Raw genomic sequence first — 11,835 nt, forward strand, 5'->3', positions numbered from 1 at the left:
CGTTGGTATTTTTATTTGAATATTTGGTTAAGTATATTCTAATTGACCATGGGTTGAAATTAAAAAGGTAAGTCAAAAAGGATATTGTGTTGAGTATTTATTTTTGAAGTTTAGCTTTTGGGTTTTAGTGGGGAGTCAAAGTAAGAATTTGGCGTCATTTTATTGAAGAAAAATGGAAGTGAAAATAGTGAATAGTCCTTTTCAATATTTCTCCCCTTTCTATGGTGAAGAGGACTGTTCATATACGAAAGTAATTTTGATGGATCCTTTTTGAAAGAATTTTTGGTTTCACCATTTTGGTTTATGATTCTCCTGTTTATTTGAAAGTTTCTTGTGTCATTTTGTATGGAATGGGCTTCCCACTTTTGATAAAAGAGTTGCAAAAAAAAGTTTGATCTTTTTTTGGATAGATGTTACGTATTTATAACATTCTTCCCCCCCAACATAGAAAAAGTAGGTTTGAAATGTGAATTACTCCATATAATTGTAATTTCAACATAGAAAAAACAATGATTTGAAAATGGAATTGTGACTCTTTATCAAATACGGCCGGAAATGATAAGTGTATCTCCTAATAAAATACGGAAGAAATAGTTGTTAATTTTTTGGTGTATCGTTTATTAATTGGATAATTGGATGCACGAGTATGGTACTATGGTGCAAGATGCAAGAACTTTTTTTGCTGTTATGTTACAAAAACATAACAGCAAAAAAATTCAATGAAATGGTACATGTTTTAATCGAAATGGTACTTTGTTTTTAATGAAATAGTACTATTTTTAACGAAATGGTACATGTTTTTATCGAAATGATACTTTGTTTTTAATGAAATAGTACTATTTTTAACGAAATGGTACATGTTTTTATCGAAATGATACTCTTTTTTTAATGAATGATACTTTTTTAAAAAAAAAATGGTGCATGTTTGACGCTGTGATGTGTTTGCTCACACATAACAGTATACCGCCTTTCCGCCCTCATATTTTGATATCATTTCTTTTGAGGTATGCAATTAAATTTAAATCTCACTTACCTTTTTGGTCCTCTTGTTAAATCTCACTTAAGGGTCATAGAAGCGATTTGAATTAAACACAAAAAATGGTACTACCACACTGAAGACACCCACCTATCTTTGATGGTTGGCAACTTGGCATTGAATAACCATATTTTGTTTCTCCCTCTGCAATCCACATCATACCAATTAGGTTTGTCCTTGGAGCATTTAATATGTTTCACAGTAAATTAAAATAAAAATCAAGTCGTGCAAGAATAAGTTGAAAGTTTAATACTATCATCAACACCATTGTAACCCTTGTTTAGTTGTTTACCTTCTTGCAAGTGTTCACCAAAAATAGGTTCTTTCCATATCTATGAGAGCACATATTTTTTTTAAATGATTTCGTAACTTGTGACTTTTAAGCTGTGTCATAATTAGGGGTGTTAACGAGCCGAGCCGAGACCGAACTTAGGCAAGCTCGGCTCGAGCTCGAAACTTCTAACCTTAGGCTCGACTCGAGCTCGAAGCTCGACGAGCCTTGAAAACTGAGCTCGAGCTCGGGCTCGAACCTAGGCTCGGTTCGGCTCGAGCTCGGGCTCGAAACCAAGCTCGATTCGGCTCGTGCTTTGTTCAAGCATAGGAATAACTGTAGCCCAATTCAAAATAAGCTAAGCCCAAAATAGACACAAAATATTAGACTTTATAGGGCCCAATAAATGGTATTATTTGATGCCATATCCAAACAGCCTAATAGTCATTTAGTTTTATAAGTGATTCTAGTTGGCTACTTATTTGCTTTTGCCGATATGGGACAATGAAACTTTGTCAGTAATAAAGTCTCAACTACTGCCATTAACAAATGTGATTCTCTATTTTAAATTGTCCTCCAAAAGTGTAATGCAACGTGCACAATTGTTTGAGATTTGGTTGAATGCCATATTGCCAACAAATAAATCCCATGTTCATTCCTTCTATAGTTCTATAATAGGCCTTAGACCAGTCATGGCAGCTCCAATGGTCGTTCCCCTGAAGGAATTTTCAGCAATTGGTGTATCAAGAACTCTTAGATCCTCATATTTGGGGGCCAGTCCTTTAGTCACTTTACATTCGCACCCCTTTCCATTTCCTCATCAAGACCTTGACGAAATGCTTCAAAGAGAAACACCTCAGCTTGACAAACCAAATGGCCCATATAAAGTATGATTATTGCAATATGAGTTTAATTTATATGCATCTCATTCTTTCATTCTTTTGCAATAACCAATGTGGGATAGTCTTAAGTAGTAAAAATTACAGTATTATTAAAGCTCGAGCTTGCTCACGAGCTTTCGAGCCGAGCTTAGGATAGCTCAGGCTTGGCTTGTTAAGATCTCGAGCCGAACCCGAGCTCGAGTCGAGCCCGCCCGAGCCGAACTTTGACCGAGCTTTAGCGAGCCGAGTATCGAATAGTTCACGAGCAGGCTCGGCTCATTAACACCCCTAGTCATAATGGTAACATGACATGTTTATGTGTCATGATTTAAATTGGAAACTAAAATATTTAACTTATATAACCTATTATACATGTTACAAAAAATGTAGGAAAATCTTAATATACTAATTTACAAATTGAATAATGTAATTTTTTTCCAAAAAATATTTATGATTATAAGAAATACGGAGTATCTGTTTACTTCTTTGTATCGATTACCTTATTTACATATTTTTATAGTAAAAATGTTTTGATGGCGCATGATCTACATGACGCCCATATGTAACATTTAGAATCCGACACATGAGATTGCGACAACTAAATATTGTCGCAACGTGCGACCTTATCATCACCCCACATTTTTATCTGACTGAGTTATTACTTTGAACTAGCGAACGGGCAGTTGTATAGTGGTTGTTCAGATGTCTTTTGAAGTTTGAATTAGTGAGTACTTGTGATTTTTGGTATACATAATATATGAATTAAATAGAGGTGTAATTTGAAGGTTGGAAAAATATAAAAATTATATGTTGAATAAATATTGGATGTTAAAGGGGTGGAGTGGAAGAGACTAATGAGTATATTAGGCTCAGTGGCGGATGTACTATGCACACTGGGTAGACATTTGTCTACCCAGTTTTATAATTGAAAAATCATTTTAATAGGCTGAATATTTTTCGTTAAAAAAACACACGATTTTGTACAACCTAGGAGTCGAACCCATGACCAATGGAGACTTTAACATAACTAGATTTCCCTGCAAACCACTCCAGCATCTTACCTATATGTTTATTTGTTGCAGAATAAATATATAAGGCTTGTTTTTATTTCGCCAAGTATTTAAAATTCCATCATTTTTTTTCTGGGGTGGCACGTGCTCCCCTTGCCTTTAGTTGGGTCCTCCATTACATACAACTACTTTATTGAATCTCATATTCTCATCTAATTTTTAATTTCTAATTTGTATTTTTTAAAATTTTTGTTGTTATTTGCTTATATAACACGGAGTACTCCGTACACATTTATTTTGTATCATCTTTAAAATATTATAATTTATAAAATAACGGTGAATTGGTAAATTTTATGTAAACATTGTAATTAGTACTCCACAAATTGTCATTTTCATTGTATCTTTTTTAAAAAAAAATGTAGTTTTGATTTATTTTAAAAATGTCTACCCTGTTTCAAAATCCTGGATACGCCACTGATTAGGCTATTAATAACTTGATGTTGAATAAGAAAAATAGAGTGAAAGAGGCATTAGAAGTTGTAAATAATAGAAACAATAAAGAAAAATTGGAAAAAAAAAAAACAAAAAGGAGAGATGTCACATGGATTCTAATAATATATGGTGTTCCTTTTTAAATACTAGGTATAGATAGATATCATATACTCCTATTGTAGTGTTTATTATCACTCAATTTATACTAAACTCTATACATAACTTATACTAACTCTATACCTAACAAAGAAGTACTCCGTAACAAAAATAATACTGAGTATATCAACTTTTTCTCCCGGCCATTATACACTTTATCCAAAAGACGTTGAAGAAATGAAGAAAGTATATATATGTATATCATCAATACCTGGTTATTACTAGTTTAATTTTCCTAATTCCACTCAGTATCAGTTCATCAGTTTTCCAAATTCCATTATAATTGTTTAGTTAAAAACAAACAAAATTAATGAATAATAGTGGACTTCTTCCAAACGCCAAAACGACCTGTAATAGTCATGATGGTCAACGAATTGCCCCTTTGTAGAAGTAAATCCATTTAAATAGATTAACAAATAAAAAATAAAAAATAAAAACCCCATCTTGATTCTTGCAGTTGCATTTGGCAGATACCGCCATATCCTAAGGAAGCCACCGCAATAACACCTGCTTTCAGAGAATCAGAGACACACACTTCTATTATGGTATTGAAGAAGAATCTAAATTGTTTAATAATTAATGGGTCCATCTCCATCCACTTCAAATTTGCTGGATTATCATCTTTGGTCAAACCTTTTGTCATTTGCACATTTACAAAACAACAATTTCTTTACTAGAAAAAAAGGTCAAACTACATTATGATGATGCAACTATTGGATTCACGTGTATGTATATGATTCAAAAGCCCAGTTTCTTTTAGTTGCGCCTTGTGCGGAGAAATCATGTCCAACATTATATGAGAATGGCCCATCATGGCCCATCAATGATAATACTATACAAGGAAGACAAAAGGTTGAGACTTGAGATGATGAATTTAACCTCCTAGATGCATTTTGTACTTCTATTCACATTCGCCTCATAACGCCCGATTTTTTTTTTTTAACTTAACTGAAGTGATTTAAATTTATTGAACCTAATCAAACTTTATTGATCTGATAGAACATGATTGTAACTTATTGAACCTTAAACGTCTGATTTCAAATTAGTAAACTTGTAAGACCTGGTGGAGGACTTGACATTCCATATTTTCTTGACAAATTTTAGAATCACTGTTTTGTAGTGTTGTATTCTAAGTGTTTTCAAGGCTAATATGAAGAACAAGAAAGTAGGAATTAAGAAACTTATTGTGACGTGGTAACCAAACCACTGCCTTGAAAACGAGATTCGGTGCAACCGGGGTGCACAATTGTATGCATCGATTCTTTCCCTAAGGTTTACCCAACTCTCTGCGCACAATGACACTCGTGGGTATGAGATGGAGTTACTAGAACTTATACCCAAAATAGAGGAAGAAAAGGAGAAGATAAGAGAGAGATTTTTCTATAGACAACACAAGAAATGAAGCATGTATTTATAGGATTAGTGCAGGAGATAAAACAACCCAAGGAAATCAAAGGACTCAAAGGAATCCAATTATCTTAATATTGAAAATCTATACCTAGTATTTAAAAAGGAAAACCACATTTGATTAGATGACATGTGTCAACACGTTTGATTAGATGACACGTGTCATCCATTATTTCCTCCATCAATTTGGTATTTTATTTAATTTTTTCTTTGTTGTTTGATATATTATACAACTCCAATCGCCGCTGTCACTCCATCTTCCTCATACAACACCAATTCACCAATCTATTCATTCAACATTTTCCACTCCATCTTCCCGATTAACACTAGAATATTAATACAATATTTAATTTATGTATTCTTTCAACTTTCAAAATTTACCTCTATTTAAATCATTTATTATCTTTAAAATCACAAGCTCAATAAAATTAGAACTTAAAAAAATAGACTAAATAACCACTATACAACCGCCCGTTCTTTGAACGGGCTCAAAATCTAGTTATTTATTAACATCTGTGCGTGGCACGGGATCTAACCTAGTTAATCTTTGATAATGAAGAGTTAAAACCCCTTAATCAATAGAAAGTTAAACACACTTAACTCACACCATAATCAGAAAGGTTAATAGCCTTAAAACATACTTAATAAGACTGTTACAATAGGAATCACGAGGATCAAAATCCAACGTCCAAAAGACGTCTTTTGGCATCCGCCTGATGGTCCGTCCGATGGGCGACCACCGCCCGGTCAGGCGAATTACTCGCCTATTTTCACATTGTATGCGCGCCCGATCGGGAGCCATCCGCCCGATGACCATCGAGCGGACTTCTTTTTCAAGTTTTAATTCCAACAATCCCCCACTAAAGATAGAAAAAGAAACGATGAAAAGAAGATGATTTTTTGGGCATAAGAGGAGATCAATACATAACATCCGGTGTTACATTTAAGTAAATTGAAACCAAATGCTTAGTGAAGTGATCAACGACTTACAAGTCCAAGGGTGGACAAACCTTGAAACCCTTAAACTTTTGATTAAAGAGTGGACTAACCTTGAAACTCTAAGATATAAGTCAAGCCCCCTACACCACATACATCACTCCAAAGATCTAGTAAGCTCCGCAAAGTGAATGCGTTTTTAAGCCATACGTTTACCTTAGTTCTCATGGAAGCTCTAGGAAACCGCCCAAGTTTCCATAGAAGATGGCGATCTTCACAACCACGTAGGTGAATCCCTTGTGCTTCTCAATAGCACAAGACATATCTTAGAATTCATTAAGAGTTTAAACAAACTCAACCTACATAAAATTACAGCGGTAGATTTCTCAAATAAAGTTGAAGTCTGATTTCAAGTTACAGTTGGGGCCCGTAAGGAGAATGTGGCAGTTTCTTCAGTTTAATTCAGGCCTTATTTGGTTGGGAGGAATTGGAAGGAAAAGAAAAGAAAGGAAAGGTCAAATAAAGTTTCCTGTATTTGGTACAAATAATTATATGGGAAGTGGAAGGAAAGCTCCTTTATAAAATTTTCACTTTCCTTTCCTCTCAAAATTGGAGGAATTTGGAAGGAAAGAGAAAATTAAAAGCTGTCATTTAGATTTCCTTTCTATTCCCTTCGTTTCTTTCCCTTAAACCAAACACAGGAAAATAAAATCTATTTCCCTTCCTTTCTTTTCCTTTCTTTTCCCTTCCTTTCTTTTCTCTTCCTTTCCTTTACTAACAATGAACCAAATAGGGCCTCAATCGTCGTCGCTTCTTCAATACGTCTATAGTTTCAGTTCTAATAAAATACATTCAAATGGACAACGGACTAATTCGTCCATGAAAGCGTCAATTCGGCTGATGAATCATAAGGTAATTGCAGTTATGAAAGTTATTGAATCGGGTTTGAAAATAATATGCAACTATTACGTCAATAGGCATCTCAAAATTTTACCATTGATTCTTCAAATGTTGATCGATAAAGATGATGATCACAACAAGTGAAACTAGAAGATTCTCGATGAATTCTTGATGGATTCTTGGGTACTTCGTGTTTATAGGTATAATAGGTGTCGTTATTGTAGTTTGTGTTACTGTTCAATTGTAATTAATTGTTAATTTTTTACTTTTTACTTTTTACGTTCTTGGTCCTATTGTACTAGGTTAATAAATACAATTTTTTAAAATACATGAAAGTGATAGAATATATGTATTTTATTTATAGTTTTGATAAAAGAATTATTATACTATATATGTTTTTAATCACAATGTGAGGTTCTTCTATACACTTATTATGTGGGTACAATGTACCATATTTATGGAGTTATAGTCTATGGTCCAATGATTAGAGTTTTTAGAGTGATATGCATTTGTGTATTATCGGGGTATATTAAATAGTACGTCTATTGGTTTAGGACTCGTGCAATGCATAGATATATTAGATTTGTTTACGAAAGTAATTAATTTATCGTAAATAATATTATAAATAACAAATATTTTTAATGAACTAAAATTTATTTTTATTTGTTGCGTGCAATTGAGAAAATATAAAATACAAATTAAAAATAACGATGTGTAAAGTTTTGAATTTGTGTAAAATACATTTAGTTTAATTGACCCGTTAGACATGATGTTGTACTACATACGTAAACCACAAATTTAAACCATGTTATTTTCAATTTATTTTTCACTATTTTTGGGGCAAAATTGAAGATAAATTAAAATAAGTATTCATGTTGCAATTTTATAACAAAAGTATTTATGTTGCAATTTTGCAACAAAAGTATCCAGTCTATACTATTATATAAAAAAAATGATATCTATCTATAATATAATAACCTATTAAAATGTGTTAATAAGAAATTATATAATTTATATCATGTTATATGACACTTGAAAATTGAATAGTACTTCTTTATAAGAAATTATACTTTTTTTTTAACATGAATGATACTTGTTTTTTATATGTGTTTGCAACACGTATCAGATAGCCGCCTCGCCGAGCTCCACATGTTTGAGGTTGGAGAGACAACTAAAGGTTATATGAAGAAGTTTCCATAACATGCGGTGGAATCCGTAACGCAAATATCATTATTTCGTTTTTTTACAATACAATTGTTTTATTTTTGATACCATTTGTTTCATTTTTGATATCACTAGTTGTTGGACCAGCGCGCACGCTCCCCCAAGATATAAGAAAATATTTCCTGAAACGTAAAGCAAATCACGGGCCTAGTCAGCGTATGTAAATAGTTGAAAGCATGTATATAATAGATAATAAGAAACATTGATAATTATTTAACGTAAGTTACATACATATCGCTAAAAGGTGCAATGGATATTTTCTAGTAACATAAAATCATATTAGTATGTCCATTCGGATTAAATACATAAAAAATCGGGCCATTCATGTACATTGTTGAATTGTGTTATGGTTACATCATATTTTAACAACTGTGCTCATAACATGTACCGTTGATTCATAATCAGCACGTCTCCTGTGAGACCAGTCACACCATCAACTTGATGGTGTGACGAGCGCGAAATCAATAGCGTACCTCCCCTAAAACTAGAAAAAAAAAGTAACAGATCTAAACTATAGAAGTAACATACCTAAACTAAAAAAGTACCTCCTCTAAATATATATTTTTTTTTTAAAAAAAAAGAAAAAAAAGTAACATGTCTAAACTATAGAAGTAACACTGTAACATACCTAAACTAAAAATGTACCTCCCCTAAAACTATTCCGTATAAAAAAAGTAACATGTCTAAACTATAAAAGTAACATACCTAAACTAAAAAAGTACCTCATTTAAAATTATAAAAAAAAAGTAACATGTCTAAACTATAGAAGTAATACATAAACTAAAAAGGTACCTCCCTTAAAACTAATCCGTATAAAAAAAGTAACATGTCTAAACTATAGAAGTAACATACCTAAACTAAAAAAGTACCTCCCCTAAAACTACCCCGTATAAAAAAAAGTAACATGTCTAAACTATAGAAGTAACATACCTAAACTAAAAAAAATGCCTCCTCTAAAATTATTTTAAAAAAAGTAACATGTCTAAACTATAGAAGTAACATACCTAAACTAAGAAGGTATCTCCCCTAAAACTACACCGTATAAGAAAAGTAACATGTATAAACTATAGAAGTAACATACTTAAACTAAAAAAAGTACTTCCTCTAAAACTATATAAAAAAAAAGTAACATGTCTAAACTATAGAAGTAACATACCTAAACTAAGAAGGTATCTCCCCTAAAACTACTCCGTATAAAAAAAGTAACATGTATAAGCAATAGAAGTAACATACGTAAACTAAAAACAGTACCTCCTCTATAATTATAAAAAAAAAGTAACCTGTCTAAACTATAGAAGTAACATACCTAAATTCGCAAGTGTGAACTGGTCTCACCATCAGTTGATGGTGAGGACAGTCTCATACTTCCTCCATTTTTTAATAATTGCACCATCTTGATTTTAGCACTATTCACATATTCTTATATAGTTTTTTTTTATGATTTATATGCAAGGAAAAATATATTTATGTGGGATCTTGTTAGATTCGTCTCGAAATATACTTTCAAATTATCAAATTTTTATAATTTTTCAAAATGTATAATGAGAGATATTAGTGGTTAAAATTAAATAATGCATTGACAAGCGTGAAATCCCAGATGGTGCAATTAAAAAAAAATGGAGGAAGTATAAGAATTTGGGATTCATAATAATTACCAATAGTGTAGTGCGACATTTATAATTGCATTATGTATTAAAGTATATACGTACAAGGGCAATAGTTCACCAAGACTGTTTGTAATAGGTTGTTTTTAATCAAGTTAGCTTGGGTTTGTGAATTAGTTTCTACCTTGTGGTTGAAAAGTCATTAGTTTGAATCTACTACACGAGTTGCATGGGCTTTTAGGGTTAGAGACTTTCTTAATTCCCCTCCTTTTGTCAAAGATTTTTCTAGTGCTTGATTCGGGTTGGTCAATGAGTGAAGTTGTTAAATCGAGTGTAAAAGTTGGATTTAAATCGGATGTAATTGGATTAAGACATTTTTTTTTATTTGATCAAGTCACGGCAAATCCATGCCTGCATACATCATAAAAGGGAGAATAGTTAGCCTTTTTGTTAGCAAAATTTCTTAGAACTTTGTTTATTCTGTTTCATATTTTAACAACTTTTACACGTCTAAATTCCCCCCTACATAATTTATAAAATCAATATTTGTAAATATCATAATTTCTAGACCTGATCAAAAGGCGGGCCGGGCCGAGAGAATAAAAATCTGTCGAGTCGGGCCGGGCCAAGGTTCGGGCCAATTTTGTGTGCCCAAAACCCGCTATTTCGGGCCAAAATTAGCGGGGTTTCGGACCATTTTTGGATCGGGCCAAAATTATAACTAAAAACGTTCTTTTGTGTTGCCCAAAGCCCGCGATTTTTTTAAAAGTTCGGGTCGGACCCGAATAGGCTGCCCAAAACCCGCTAATTTTCGGGCAGGGTCGGGCCAGCGGGTCGGGCCCATGATGATCAGCTTAGGTTGGTGGGTTCAGTCAGAAATATCACGGGAACAATATATATCAATATTTATATATAGAAAATTATTCTAAATATTAATTCTTTCTATGTAGGAAATAAAAGTAAACATATGAAAGTTGTTTATCTAAATAGAGTCAATATTACTCATCCGCATATATTAATACTCCGTATTTTTAATAGAGTGACTAGCAGACATTTTTCCATTTTATGGAATTATACGAAGAAGTTAACCTTACATTGCAAAAGTGAACCTCAATACATCTCACATAATTAAAATGGAAACAATTCAAATTAAGCTCACAACATCAATTTACCATTATGGAAATATCTTGGCACTAAATTGAAATTATGTCAAGCCTTTGAATTAATCATCGTTACACATATTTTCTCTTTGTTTATGGTGAAAGAAAGTATAACACGACTTTTTTTTCTTCTAGGGGTCATGCGCAGTTGCCTACCTTACACATGCTCAAAATTACCCATGCCACACACTTCTTATTTGGTGTGGCATGTAGCTTGTGAGGTTCAATCCATCACATACAAGTGTTTGCGTGAGAACATGCAACCACTGTGCTAACCTTGAGGACAAACCAGTGAGAATATTTTAGATCATGGATGCACAAATCTTATTTAACATTACACCTTAATTGTTTACTTTAACTTGCCTTGAAACTTAGGCCCTATTCTTTTTGGCTTAATTTCAGTTACAGGACTTATTTCGCAGTTCAGTTTAGTTCAGTTCAGGAGCATTCAGTTCAGTTCAACTTAATAATAATAATAATTATTATATTATTAATGATTAATTATTAATGATTAATTATTAATTTCTTCGTATTAATTATAAATTATGAATTATTAATTATGAATTATGAATTATAATGATTAATTATTAATTACTAATTACTAATTATTAATTATAAGTATTAATTATTTAATTATAATTATTAATTATTAATTATTATTTAATTAATTATTATTTAGTTATTAATTAACATTTTATTATTATTTTGTAATTAACTAGAGATTATTTATTATTTATTATTTATTATTTATTACTTCG

The sequence above is a fragment of the Spinacia oleracea genome, chromosome 6, assembly GCF_020520425.1.
Source record: "Spinacia oleracea cultivar Varoflay chromosome 6, BTI_SOV_V1, whole genome shotgun sequence".
NCBI classification, from domain to species: Eukaryota; Viridiplantae; Streptophyta; class Magnoliopsida; order Caryophyllales; family Amaranthaceae; genus Spinacia; species Spinacia oleracea.